Raw genomic sequence first — 15636 nt, 5'->3', positions numbered from 1 at the left:
AATGGAGATCAATCGAGCAATCAAAGTTGTCATGCCCCTACGATGGAAATCGTTTCGGTTTTCAAAGGATGGATGACAAGGTTAAGGATGACTAGTTCTAAGTGTCGATTGGAGTTGGAGTGACACTTAGAGTAGTTTAGGACTTTTTTTTCCTTTGGCCGTACTATTAAGGGGGTATGGACGGGTAGCTTGACCTAGTTAAGCCTAGTGAGTTAGGTGTGGTGCACAGTTGTTAAAACTAGCTCTAGGTAGCTCCTATGAATGCCTAAGATCCTTTGGAGCAAACTTCATTCATATATGATCAAGAGTTGGAAGTGAATGGAGGGTCAAATGCTGACCGGACGCTGGCCCCGGTGCGACCGGACGCTGGCCGCAGGGTCCGGTCAGTTTATTTGTTCAGCTGTCTGCGTTCGGTGCGACCGGACGCTGAAGGGGTCATGTGACCGGATGCTGAAAGGCAGCGTCCGGTTAACTCCAGTAAGGTTCCAGAGAAGGGAATCTGCGACCGGACGCATCCGGTCAGTGCTGACCGGACCCTGAGGGTTCAGCATCCGGTCAAGTCCAGTAAGGTTCCAGTAAGGGTTTTATGCGACCGGATGCGTCCGATCAGTGCTGACCGAACCCTGCCAGCGTCCGGTCAATACTTTTTTACTGGTTCGCGGGTTGAACTGACCGGAGCGTCCGGTCACCCCGCAGAAGCTCATAACGATTCGTTTTTAGGCTGCCTTATAAATAGAAGCTCCACTCGTGTGTGGAGTCACTTTTGCTCATTTCAACAGCTGAGAAACACGTTTGTGAGTGCCAAGAAGAGCAAGGTCCTAGTGAGGTGTTTGTGATTTGAGAATCCAAGAGTGAAACCTCATTAGTGAATCAAGAGTAGACAAGTGTGCATCCATCTTCTCATTAGGCTTCGCATGGTCAAGTGAGAGTTCATGCTTGTTACTCTTGGTGATCGCCATCACCTAGATGGCTTGGTGGTGATTGGGAGCTTGGTGTTCACCCGGTGGAGCTTGTGGGTGACCCAACTCAAGTTGTGAGCGGCTTTGGGTGATTCGCCGCGACGGAGTGTCGAAGAATCAACCCGTAGAGAGCACTTGATCCTTGCGCGGATCAAGGGGGAGCTACACCCTTGTGCGGGTGCTCCAACGAGGACTAGTGGGGAGTGGCGACTCTCCGATACCTCGGCAAAACATCGCCGCGTTCCTCTCTCCATTTACTTTGAGCATTTACTTTGAGTATTTACTTTGAGCAATTCAATACTTGTCTTTACATTCATAGAATTGCCATGCTAGAGTAAGTTTAGAACATAGGTTACAAGTCTTTTGTGCGTTAATTTGATAGAAACACTTTTCTTGGCACAAGGGGTTAATTGGGCTATCCGTAGGATTTGATTATTGCAAGAAAATTTAGAATTAGCCCAATTCACCCCCCTCTTGGGCATCTTGATCCTTTCAACCCCATCGTTACTTATGCACCAAAGTGCCTAACAAAATGTTTGTCACTAGCACATAGATTTAGTGCTAGTTTGAATCTAGAAGATGGCTGCCGAGCTAGAGAAAATATAGCCTAGACACTGTCCAACCCTGTTGCCCCATTTGGTTTCTGCTCATTGCCGCCACCTAAGCATAGTTATTAGAACCGGACTAGATATCAAACTGGTTGAGATCTCAATTTACGGTTTGATTGGTTCAAACCGTTGAATCACCCGCTCAAAGCCTTTAATAATAATAATAATAATACATGTATGCAAAACACAAAAGATTGTGTAGCTCAGTGGTGGGAACTCTTCTTTGCACTTGGTGGCCTACCTTTTTTTTGTGTATTTTCACTTCCCACGCATGACTTGCTCTGCTTAGCGCGTCACGTTCGGTTTGTTAGCAACTCATTGGGGGTGGCTTTTATTGGTTTTTGAGGAAAAAAAATGGCGGTTCCTTCGATCTATTGCTAGTTTGATTGTATATCAATCTTTTAAGTGAATCGAACGATTGGGGTTCTGTCGTTCTGGTTCCGATTTTTTCTGGTCAGACCACTGATTCGGCCTGTTTCTAATAACTATGCACCTAAGCCCTCAGTCAGTAAACAAATCTATCTGGAGGTGATGTGGTGGCAGGGCGAATTTTTCCTCACCTGGAGAACCCTTCTCTCCATTAGGTGTTATGGCGGTCTTGACTCTAGTGCTCGCTCAGGGCGCTGGGAATAGATTTCACGCCCTAGCTACTGATCTGTCGCCTCTACTGGCATGGTGCATACTGCCTAATCTCCTTGGTGGTGAAGTCGACAATAACCATGGTTTGTTAGTCTTAGCCCGGTGACCGCCGATCTGCCATTGTGTTGCTCGTCTCTACTTTCCCCTAGGATCACTTGAGAGTGCATACTGCCTAATCTCCGTGGTGGTGCAGTCCACAGTAGCTAGGTTTGTTAGTCTTAGTCCGGTGATCATTGGTCGTCTCTTGGTGGTGTCAGGATGGATGCGTTGTTAGTCATGTCGGTGTACATGCAGAAATTCTAGGTTAATGGTCAGCACCTGGGGAAGTGACGGTGGGATTTATCATCAGGGCCTAAGGCAATATTACTGTTAGAATGCACGTTTAGATCCAGACCCAAACGGATCTACCAACCAAAGGACATGGAAGCTTAAACATCATAGAGAAAATACGCAAGTGAGAACAATGTTTTAATAGTGTCAAACCTGACATCAAACATTCTTTAATATATAATGATTTATAGAACAATGTTGACAGTGTGCAATTACAATTCTGTAGTAGTCGTATACAAAGACCTTTTCCTCACGCTAGGTACTTCCTATTCTGTTGGATGAGCTTGTCGACTACAATGTTGTGACAGAACCGCCCAATTTATACAAGATCAAGTACGGCTGTCCCCGCTTAACACGTTGACACACGCTTACTCTCACTTATATAAACCCGGTAGTCCGCCGAGTGTCACGCAGGACCTCGGTAAATCAACATCACAACTAAGATCGCGTGATTAAGCAAATACACATCACATACGCAGAGTTGCAGCGGAAATAATATTACAAATAGATTCATAAATAATAATACAAGTTTGGATTTCAAAACCGATTAGTGAAAACAACATTGCTTTCAAAGGATTTCATTAATATGAGTTCCAAATACATTGCTAGCATAAGTGACGTCCTCAGACAAAAGCATGTAGATGAGAAGTGAATATAGAGTCACCGAGCCCACCGGTGGTTAGCCACCATCCTCAGCAGGTCAAACCTTACCTGCAACATGGTGGGATAAACCCTGAGTACTCGAATGTACTCAGCTAGACTTACCCGTCATAACCAGAAATAAAATTGACTCCAAGGAGTATGCAAGGCTTTATAAGTGGAGGTAGCTTGACAACATTTTGCATAAAAAGCGATTAACTCAATTATACAATTATAATTCTGTCATCAAGTTAATTAGAACTATCCATATCTAGATTAGCAACTATCCTGTGCCAAACATGTGGTATATCTTTTTAGAGCATATAATAGTAACCATAGCAGGTATAGTAATTCCATGTTTATCCGAACCATCACATTCCATAATCCAATTACTACGATGTTGGGACTAGCCAAGTTTCTCACTATCCGGGAGAGACGGCGATTCGAATTGTTTTCAACCAGCTGGGAATTTATTCCTAACACAAACCTAGATCTACCAGCCACGATAGTCTTAGGTCACCTTTGGTACAACTCAGGTACACATTTTGCGGGTCCGTACTGCATCGCACAATCTAGAACACTAGATGCCAGGATGCTCAGGCCAAGCCTGCCCTTGGGCTCAGTCTAATCGTTCCCCGGAAGGAGCGCACAACAGAACGGTTCCCGGCCTGAGTTGAATTACTCGGCTTCGCGGTCGGAACGAGTTATCCGGCCAGCTAAGTGAGAGGCATGCGTTCAATCTTGTCAGAAGCGCCAACAATGGTACGGTCCTTAATCGACACAGACGGAATCACATGAGTCAACCTACACATAGACTCCGCCCGGCCTCGATTTACTTTTACCCCATGGTTCTTTTCCACGATAGCAAATATAGCCAACCGTGCTCCGGTATCCACCTATATCTCGCAGGTGACAGGATATCACCCGACTTCTACCGGTCTAAGCATGGCTAAGCATATATTCGATCCTGGACTTATACCGGTTAAAGGTGTAATATCTGGACAAGGAATTTATATGCATCAAGTGGTTCCATTCAATTCTTATAACCTAATGCATCAATCATAAGTACTTAAGTAATCATTTGTAAAATACTGGGAGACTTAAAATGCTCCGGGGCTTGCCTAGGATCCGACACAAGTCAGTTTAGTTAGTTTGCACCGACTTGGTGACATCTCCGGTCCTAGCACTTGCTTAGTCCTTCCATCTTCGGGATAGATCCACCAAACACCGTCTTCGGGTTTGACTCCACATCACATCCTTCAAGTGGTTCATCTAGCGTACCCAAATGAGATGCAAGATGCATGTGTATGAATACATGGAAGTGCAATAGATAATGCAGCGCATGCAGTAAGTAAGACAAGCACAAGGTTACGTTAACATGCACAAGCACTTCACATTGCTTACTTTAAATATCGCACAATTTATAATGCCATGATAGCAAAGAAGATGATAACACCAAGCATGACACAAGTTTCCCAAGATCTCAGGTACTCTAACTCAACCATCATCAAAGGTATGAGCCACACTTAGCAATATACAAGCAAACAACTATAATTGGAATCTGTCAATTTCTGGACATGCAAACAGCAGCTACAAGATTTAGCTATAACTGGAGTTACACAAATCCAAATGACTTGCAAGAAGACATTCTGGAAAGCTTATGAAATTTTCGACAATTCATATTTAATCATCTTAGCATGATTCTCAAGTTAACTAAGTCAAATATACCCATTTATAGAAACTGGTCTAAACAAGACAGAGAGTAATCAATTCTGTAACCCAACTTTAAATAGGCATAACTCACAAACTACTTAGCCAAATACCACCAAATTTTAACAGAATCTAGATACATGAATTATCTACAACTTTGTTATTATCACCAAAAGCTCATTCAAATCCTAACTAGATCAAACACTAGCATCTTTCAGATCTGCTCAGAATAAAATCAAAACTTGATAGAAGACTTAAAAGTCATGTAACTCCTAAACTATCAGGCCTATGGTCTTACAATTTGAACACAAGCAAGATTATGAAATTTGCTATAACTTTTGTATTCACTACAACCATAGCAGATGTAACATCCCGGCACAGGACTTAACAGGATTAATAGGATACTCATACCAATAAATTGCAACTTCTTTTCCGGAAGCCCATCTGCAAATAACTCCGAGGTTAAGCGTGCTTGGCCTGGAGCGATGGGTGACCGACCGGGAAGTTCTTCCCGGGTGCGCATGAGTGAGGACAAAGTGCGTAGAAAAGACCTGTGTTGGTCTGTGAGGGCAGTCTATATCCTAGAGAAGCTGCCAGATGTAAGCGGGCCCAGCCTCGGAGAGGCGGGACGTTACAGCAAACATCATTTACACCACGAAAATAATTGCAAAAGCAAAACTGCAAATCTAGCCCAACAGCAGTGGTATAGAAAACAGATAGCATCATTAGAGAAGCATAACTGGAGTTCTAGACCTCCAACAAACATGAAACATAACTTTTTGAAAATCTTAGGAAGTTACCTACAACTTTCTTATTCTCATATTAAGATGATTCTATAGTTAGAAGGGTCAACTAATCCAATAATTGCATCTCTATCCAAAACATAGACAGAAACTGACATGCCCCTTTAAACAGCTATAAATGGAGTTATACATGTCCAATAAATGTGGTTCTAGACTCTTTAGAAATCTTAGCAAATTCTAAACAACTTTGTTGTAAACACCTAAAGGTAATTCTACTACTAAGAAGGCCCTATAGTAAGAACAAGGAAACCCTGTCTGGGTTTGGGCAGAAACAGCCACAGAGATTTAAGCAAGTATAACTCAAGATCTACTTAGCCAAAAATCATGATATTTAACTTTTTGGAAAGCTTAAGAAAAGTACTAAAACTCATGTATTGTCATCAAATCATGATTCATAACTTAACTGAGCCAATTAATTCAAACATGCAGAGCTATTCAGAATAGGAGCAAATCAAAACAGGGCATTTGCTATTTTTATAACTCTTAAACTATAAATCCTAAACTCATGAAATTTTTACCAGACAACAACAATCACCTTAGTAGCACTCCACAAAAATTTCACATTTATTTGAGCACATCAACTGCAATTATAAAAAAAAACAAGTAAGACTAGCATTCAAACCCTGACTGCACAAATCCATTTTTACAGCTAAAACTTTAAACTAAAACCTGACATATTATAGATCTAGTGCATAGATAATTTCACAAGGATTCCAAAAAGTCCTCATTTACTATTTTACGAATTTTCTACGATTTACTATGAATTTCCAAAGTTTCACCCGATTTACAACAAATAGGTCCCTCGAGGCACTATTCACTTGAGTCAATGACATCGCATTTAGGCCCTTCCCTTTAGTCGAATTTTAAGACGTGGTCCCTGACGGGATTTGGAGCAGAGGATGCACTGGACTTCGTCGAATCCGGCCGGAGGAGGCTTTTCGGCGGCGGTGGAGTGGTGGTGGAGCATAAGGGGAGTCGTGCGCACCCAGGGGACAGCTCGGCACGGCCCGAGGCGGCCCGAGTTGACCCGGCCACGCGAGCCCACGGCTCGGCGGTGGAGCGGCACGGCAGGGGAGGGCACGACGGTGGCGAAGCGATGACCAATGCTGGCTCCGGCTGTCCCGGATCCCGGCGCGCCTCCTAACGACCGCCGCTTGGCCTGGGGTGGCCTGTGGCTTGCTAGCCGCGTGAGCAGGCGGCACCGGCGACAGCGGCTTCCGCGGCGAGGCCACGACGGCGAGAGGGCGCTCGGGAAAGGAGCTGGGGAGGAGGAGAGGAGGTGTGGCTGGCCCTAGCCTCGCGCCCACGAAGGAAGGGCGCAGCCCGTCTGTAGGAGCTGCGACGGCCGGCTGGAAGCTCCGCTCGACGGCCATGCTCGAGCTCGCGGCGTCATTGTGCCAGCTGGAGAGAGCAGGAGAGGGAAGGGGAAGGGAGAGGGAGAGAGTGAATGGAGAGAGCAGGAGAAAACAGGGCTCCGGCTCGGTTTTCATGCGCCTGGGCGAGGTGGCGACGGCGCAGGCATAGGAGGCCACGCGGCGCGCGCGTCTAGGGCTGGTCGGCCACAGTAATCAAAATTCAAATTTATGAATACTACCTCAAAAATACGTCTGAGACCCATATTTCGTACCTCTTTAACTCCTAAACCACGATGATTTAGCAAAAACTCTATTAGTAAAAATTGTAGATCTACATACCAGCTTCAATTTTTCTTAAAGCGTCAAAGTCTGATTAGGCCTGGTTGGAGAGATACAATGATCTAAAGTGGGGTACACGAAACTGAAATCAGCTCCCACACTTAGCCAAATTTGCGAAGTCCAAAAACAGCAGTTTGTTGATTCTTGTGAGCTCCATTTGACCTAGCTAGGAACTGAATTAGCTCTTGAGCATCAAACAAATTTGGTTCTATTCAACTTAAACTTCAACTTTTATTTAAGGTGTAACTCCATGCAAGCACCGTAAGCAATGGGTCAACATAGGTCAAGTAGCATCGCGGTAATGCTTAAATCTGAGTTTTAGACCGATTGATGCATTTTCTTGATCTCTGCTCAACACGAACCCTTCATGACTTTTGTGGTAGAGTTCAATTAGAGTCATTTGGGCAAGGTCCCAAGGTTTGGTTGACGATCTAGAATTCCATTCACTTAATAAAGCAATCCAAGAAAGATTATAACTTATCATTTCATGTGACTTTTTGATTCCAACTGTCATGAAACTTTTCCAGTGATCACTATAGATAGAGCGTGATGTGAGACACATGAAACAAGTTTCATTAACATCACTCACACATATATCTTGAAAAGGGTTATCATGTAAACAAGGTGTTTTATCCAAATTCAAGTTGAGCTCAATTTCATACATTTGACTTTGACATCTTCAACACCACTTGATCTGTCATGTTTGGGCTCAAACCCACGGCTTAGCTGGTGGCAAACACCCGGGGTGTTACAAATGTTGTAGGTCTTCTCGGTAGGATGGAAGCCGTCCCAGAAAATATAATCGATTGCATTTGGACATGCATTGTGATATGCAATGAATACGGCAGCACTTAACACTGTGCTACCACAACAACCTTCTTTGACCTCCTTGAAACCTACATAATTGTGACACAATATTCAGTACAAAAATTATTCTAATGACAATATGTCAAATAACATCTCTTTAGGAAGAAGAGAAAATACCAACTATCATCATATTACACATGATTTTTATTACATAGATCATGCAACTGCAAAGATTATTATCTGTCATATATTCTCCAGCTAAACTAAGTGCGTGTACCTACTTAATACAAAGAGTAGAACCTTCACCTAAAAGTATCTACATCCTTTTAGCGGTCAATTTTTAGATGGTATGCCAATTATAAGATTTGTTGTCTAAATTTATAATTTAAAATTGTAAATGCAAGAATATCATGTTATTAAAACAAATGAAAACATAAAACTCACCATAAAAAACTGGATTCTGAATAAGGTCAAGTAAAATGTAGTATATATCAATATAAACAAACTTTGACCCATAACCATTCCATTCTGCATTTAGTCTATCTATTTCCTTTGAGATCTTTGAATTAAATAATACTGATGCTTGATTCCTTAGTGGCTTGCATTCCCTTGATGGACTTCCTCCAAGTATTATTTGAGATGGACAGCAGCCTAATGGTGGAACACCAACAACTCCAATTTTCTTAGTTCCCATATTGTTCAGAGTCTGTACAGAAATGGAGCATGAATGTTTGTGTACTGAGAAAATGGATTTTACTAATATAATCGCATGCCACATTGAACTTATAAATTAAATATAATCTTTTGTTTGCCAAAGATTAAAAAAGTCTATGTCTTGCATGTTTTGTGTAGCACAGTTCATGTTGTAATAAAAACATGTGTAGTGCATGCAGGGATAAATTCTACTGCAAACATAAGGGAATTAAAAAATGTCTAAATGCACAAATAAATTGTCAAAGTGTGATGAAGCTTTTATGAATATAGAGACGATGGAACATAGAAAAGACATATTAAAAAGTTTCATATAACTCATTCTCAAAGAATTTAGATATTCAAAATCGTAGCAATTACCATTGTGAAGTTGATAGCCGAAGAGACAAGAAAGTCAATATAAGAAGGAAGGTCATATTCATGGCGTCTTAAAGGAACTGCAAAATAGTTATTTACAATATCATTGGCCCCCATGATTGTAAAGAAGATGGCTTTAGAGATAACATGTGTCATCTTCTCCTCTCCAACAATAGCTGCTACCTTCTCCTTGTAGTCATGGGATAATTCAAGTTGCTCCGCACTCGACCTGGCAGTCTACATGCATTTGTATTCCTTGATTTATGGATATGGAGTGGTGATATTATTCATAGAAACAATTAATTCTATTTTCAGATTGTAATTACTTGATATGTGAAAAGAAAAGAAATGGCACCGAGAGCGTAGATGTGAGTGGATCATATCCACTGCCTCCAGAAGCAAAGGCCACACCAGTGAGTAGGCCATTTGGTTGAAGGTCGTCAGCAAGGTAAGGAGGCAGTAGTTCCTTAACACCCAACTTAGAAGCTGCTCACAAATAATTATAATAATATATATAATAAGAAAGAATGAAGTTTTATTAAGGATATAAATGGAGCTAGCTCTGACAGTATATATTTAAGAAATCAATCATATGCTTCATGATCAAACTAAAACTACAGATGCCTTAGCTCTGTTTTTCTACTTCGTGCTGTACACACATGTATTCACAACATACTATTGGCAAATATGGAAATCAAATCACCATTGGAATCAAGATTATCTAGAAAAAGAAAGAAAATGAGATGAAGAGGAGGGAATAAAGAAGAAATATGAAATCAAAATCCAATGCGGATCAACTTTGACAACTCCAACTCCGACAAACTCCTCTTCTTCTCTGATGACCATCTTGTCTTCTCTGGTGAAGAATCTAGCTCGGGTTAGGGTTACAGAGTTGGGTTTTGGGGATGGGGAGGGAATCATTGGCTTCTAGGTCAAAAGGGATGCCTAGGGAGGCAGCCAGACCACAGATGGTGATGATGTGTCGGCCGAAATGGTGGGCACTGGTAGCGCCACTGCTGAGATGGTGTTGGAGGCCTGTTGGAGAGGGTCGGTGGCGCATTGGATCCATAGGAATTATGATGGCATGATGGAGGGCTACAGATATAGGGGCGACGGTGCCATGTCGGATCGGGGGGGGGGGGGGGGGGGGGGGGGGGGTGGAGGCGGAAGCCGAGGAAGGGAAAGGTAAAAGTGGTCCTCAATCATTAGCATCACTACAACATTTAGGCTGTGTTTAGTTCGCGAAATTTGAGAATTTGGCTACGGTAGCACTTTCGTTTTTATTTGGCAATTAGTGTTCAATCATGGACTAATTAGGCTCAAAACGTTCGTCTCGCGATTTTCAACCAAACTGTGCAATTAGTTTTTTTTCATCTACATTTAATGCTTCATGCACGTATCGCAAGATTCGATGTGATGACTACTATAACACTTTTTGGAAATTGGGAACTAAACACAGCCTTATAGTAGTTGTGGCTGTGGCACCTTCAAAGCCGGGAACTGTGATGGTAGAGGCTTGGGATCAAATTCAAGCAAGTTATGGCGAAGGAGGAGGGGGGGAAGGGATGGGAAAAGGGACGATGCTTGTTGACATCTAAGGCAGCGACAACAAGGCGGGATGCAGGGATGGCATGGTTGCGAGGAAGAAGAGAACATGCGAATAGAATGGGGTACAATGACATGATTTGTTTTTTCAAGAGGTTGGTGTGGGGGCTCTTGCATTGTCCTAGTCTTCTCCTTTTGAAATTTCATGTAAATAAACATAGCGGCCATAATTCTTAGACCTTGGCTAACCTCTTTGAAAAATGATGCAATTCTAAATCTATCTCTAGCCAAACTTTCTAAAGCTTGACTGAATTTATAGAAAAAAGAGTATGAATATTTGTAACACAAAACAGGTATACTATTAAAATATATCTAATCACATGATTCTGTATAATAAATATTGATACTTTTTATCTAAATTTAGTTAACTAAAAAATACTTCGGTTTGGTACTATTTTAAAATTGAGTTCTTTTCCGGAGGGAGTAAATGCCGCCCATTATGCTTTTAGTAGCTACCATCTCGAACCTCCCCTGCATCATGTTATCATGCATTTAAAGTTTGGTGAAGACAGAGCTACGGCAGGACTGCAGAAGCCAGAATTATTCAAGCTAATATAAGATATGGCAGTATGGAAAACGTGACATTGTTTTCTTAACGTGAAATGGTATTTTGTTCGTAAAATTTTTGTATATACATTTCTGCTGGTTGTTTCAAAATATTTCCTAGAATCATTTGAAGACTCATGAGATAACTAAAATAACTTATGTTTAATGCCCTGTGTCCGGCCCATACTTGGGCACCAGTATGGCAGTATGGCCATTCGTAATAATCTGGCCCACTCTCTATATTAATTGCTTTTTTAAGACAAAATGACTAATATACAAATTTATCAAACTAGTTCAAGAGTATATTGTCTTAAAACCAGCTGTTTAGTTTATTTTAAGAAGAGAAACAGTGACTTCATTGGCTTTTAGTTTATTTTAAGAAGAGAAATAAAAAAATATTGCAGTTACGAAGGAGCCGAAGCTATACCAAATATGGCCTTAGGCCTTGTTTAGATTGATGTTAGGAATCAGTATTTGGCACTGTAGCACTTTCGTTTGTATTTGACAATTATTGTCCAATCATGGCCCAACTAGGCTCAAAAGATTCGTCTCGTAATTTACAATCAAATTGTGTAATTAGTTATTTTTTTTTATCTACATTTAATACTCCATACATGTGTCCAAAGATTTGATGTGATGGAGAGAGAGTGAAAAAACTTGCAATCTAAACAAGGCCTTAGACTCATTATAGAGCATTCATTTAGAAAGTTAGTTTGAGCACCTTTAAAGTTTTGACAGTATTCTTAAATACTCCCTCTGTTTCTCAACAAATTATTAGTTCGTTCTGGTTTTTCTAGGTACTCTACATTGTTTCTACTATTGTCTAGATGTAGACTATGACTAATAAATACATAATTGCTATGCATCTAAAAAGTCAGAACAATTTATAATTTAAAACAGAAGAGTATTTAATTAATAAGTATGCATATTTCTGCTACCATGCATGTAAAAGCTGTTTGGATGGCGGCTGCAAAAGGTTGTCTGAGCCATGCCGCGCCACCAGGCATCCGATTTTGGACGCCTAGGGCCAAGATCTCTTGCCTGGCTAGGCTAGGCAATGCCTGCCAGGGTTCCATGCAAACGTGCCCCTGTATAGCGATTAGATGATGATAGGCACCTTATCAAACACCACTAACTTTATACCGCCGTCTTGTCCTCTTGATAGATTTGCCATTTTAACCTCTTCCACTCCATGCAGTACCTCCAGCCAACAAGTACTATCATGCATGAAAAAGATTTAAACGCTATATGATGCCAACATACCTAATAGGTCTCCGGGGTCAAGACCATTGGAGTACCTCCCCGGTGGCAACCCCGCCGGGGAAGTCCTGCCCGTACGGAGGGAAGTTGGCCTTTGCCTCCGTCAGCCGGTGGTTGTTGTTGTCAGGATCGACGATGCAGGCCAGACGAGACGCCATTATTGACTGCCTCGCACCTTGTTGACCTAGCTTGTTTCTCTCACTCGCAGTCGCAGCGGCTGTATGGGTGTATTTTTTTTTAATTTTAACACTTTTTGTAAACTAATTTTAAATCTAACACTGTTTTTTTTTTCAAAACTAACACTTTTGGCCACGCCTATTGTCATGGCGTGGCGAAATGCCTGTGCCGCGCCATGCATGGTGACGCGGCGGGTGGCTGACGTGGCGACGACCGGAAATGCTGACCGGTGATGTGGCAGGGCTTGCGGCGCCACCGATCTTGGCGCGCCCTGATAGGTGGCGCGGCAGAGCCGAATAAAAAGGCCCACCTGCTCGAGCAGCAAGCCCGCCTGCCAGAGCCCGCCCGCGCCTAGCCGCCCGCCGCCGCACCACCGCCAGCCCGCCTGCCCGCGGCCGCCTCCCTCCCTCCTCGGCCTCGTTCAAGGTAATGACGCGCTTTTTTTTGTTTGAATGGTGGATAAGAATATTATGAATGGAAGTTAAAGTTAGGAGGAAAATTATGTTTGGGAACTATGGGCTACGGTTTGGAGGAAGATATTAGTTTGATTTTATCAATGTTAAGGTTAATTATTTAGTTAGAAGTATGTTTACCATGTATATTTTTTTTGCTATAAGTGTTGGTTATATTATTTTAGTTGCAATGCAAATGATTATATTTTACAATAATTTGCGTTGTTTTGATTGATGTTTAATTTGAACCGTTTTATTAGATGGAAGACATGTTTCGTGAGCAGTTGTGGTGAAAACGGGGTCGTCCTAGAGAATTGTACCCCGACGAGTCTAGCAAAGATGCCCTCGTCCCTCCTGATCTCCCTGTCCCTAATTGTGACTATGGTCGTCCGGCCGACGTGTTTCAATCGAGACATCCGGACACAGCGACTCGTTGCTTCTACACATGTAGTCGTTTTAATGTAAGTAATTGTTTCCGTATGTTTTTTTCTTAATTTGTATTACTAGGTTACTAATATTTTATTGGAATTTTGTTGTGTAGACCTATGAGAGATGCTTTTTCTTTTAGTGGATCGACGGTGTAGACAAGTTTGACCCCAGGTACCTTCTTTTCGACGATTGGTGGAGAGGGCGACATCCACGAGAGCACTTCGAGCGGTGGGTTCCACCTCCCCCTAACCCCCCTCTAATGATGGCTAAGGAGAAGCACTTAGCTGCAGTTAGACGACTCGAGGAACCTCCTCTGTGCAATTGCGGAGATCGAGCTATGATAAACCCTGAGAATACGTTGGAGTTTGTGTGTTCAAACAAGCACGAAGTAAGTGCAAAGTGTATGTGTTGAAATGTTGAGCTATATGTGTTCATGTACTAATGTCAATTTATTTAGGTGTTTTCAATGGTGAAGTGTCGTTTCAAGGAGTGGTTGTATGATCCTAAGAACCAATGGCCGGAAGAACCTCCAAAGGCAAAGCAAAAGAAGAAAGAAATGTTAATTTACAAAGCACCTCCAGTCAAGTGCGAATGTGGTGTTAAATCCAACTACGGTCTAGTCTCTTCGAAGCTTGGAATATGCCATTATTGCGGCCATATGGTTGACTATGATTAGGTTGGTTATTTTTGTGGTAACCATGAAATCGTATTTTGTTTCTTTTGCTAAGACATAAGATATAATTTTTCGTTTGAATAGGGCACTAGGAAATGCAGGTGGGAATGCTATGATGGTCAAGCTAAGTTCTTGGATGAACTGAAGGGGAAGCAAGTAATTGCATGGAAGAGAGGATACGGACCTGACTACGTCAACCTATTCGTTAAACATCACAAAGACAAGATGCGTGAGTCTGCTAGACAGCGCGGTATTTGTAACCCAATTGATATTGGGCTTGATAAATGGGGATTGGAGAGACGGATGATGTTAGAGGAGGAGAGGGCAAGGAAGGAGGCAAGGGAGGAGACAAGAGTACAGATGCAGGTCTTGAACGAGCATGTTGTTGCATTATGTGCCAGTGAGTGCTTGAAAGTCTTTTTTTCGTTGCCTGATTTTAAATATAATATAATCGCGTTGCTAACTGATTGCATTTTATACATGAAGGGATTGGATGCAGCGAGGAATATGCTGCAGAGGTGGCTCGTGCAAGGTACGAGGAAAAGAAGTTAGATGAGCACAGAAAGCGAGCTGGTCGCACCGTTGAATCACCGATTGTGTTGTCTGATGAGGGGGACGAGGATGAGGACGACACTGCTAGACTCAACGAGCTCATCGCTCTAGCAGAGGTGGGCTTGCAGGTGGAGGAGGCTGAGGACAACACTGGCAGATTGAGCGAGCTCATCGCTCTAGCCGAGGCGGGCTTATAGGCGGAGGAGGAAGAGAACGTGATCTTGTCTCAGGCCGCAGATGAAGCGAAGGCCGCTTACTATAGGCGAAAGGTAGATCAGGGCAATGCAGGTGAGCCTAGCCATAGCAATAGGGTTATGGTTGAGGATTGGTACTCGGACGATGAGTTGCTTACTCAGTATGTTTCTGACTGAGGGTTTTTTATTGCATCGTCTATTAGTTCCATGCTTTATTAATGATCAATGTAGCTATGTACTAGAAATTTCATTGTGTTGTCTTATTTTTCATTTGAACTATTGATGTATTGTACCCATGTATCATGTACTCGGATTACCCATGGTCGATCTTAAGTGATCCCATCTATTTGTATTATGCGTTGAGAATTTCTAAAACGAACATAATCGAGTGAAATTATTTCGAATACGATTCGGCACTGGTTCTGCCGCGCCATAGCCCATGGCGCAGCAGTGACACGCCATGCCTTATGGCGTGGTAGCACCTAGACGTG

General features: G+C 42.4%; 1 pseudogene; it reads right to left on the bottom strand.

Annotated features, from left to right (window-relative positions):
• Window positions 1-2786: 2786 nt before the first annotated feature.
• LOC136526381 (GDSL esterase/lipase EXL1-like) lies at window positions 2787-12826 on the bottom strand (annotated as a pseudogene).
• Between the last annotated feature and the right edge of the window lie 2810 nt (window positions 12827-15636).

Source organism: Miscanthus floridulus, chromosome 19 (assembly GCF_019320115.1).
Source record: "Miscanthus floridulus cultivar M001 chromosome 19, ASM1932011v1, whole genome shotgun sequence".
NCBI classification, from domain to species: Eukaryota; Viridiplantae; Streptophyta; class Magnoliopsida; order Poales; family Poaceae; genus Miscanthus; species Miscanthus floridulus.
This window is presented reverse-complemented; position numbering and strand designations above follow the sequence as displayed.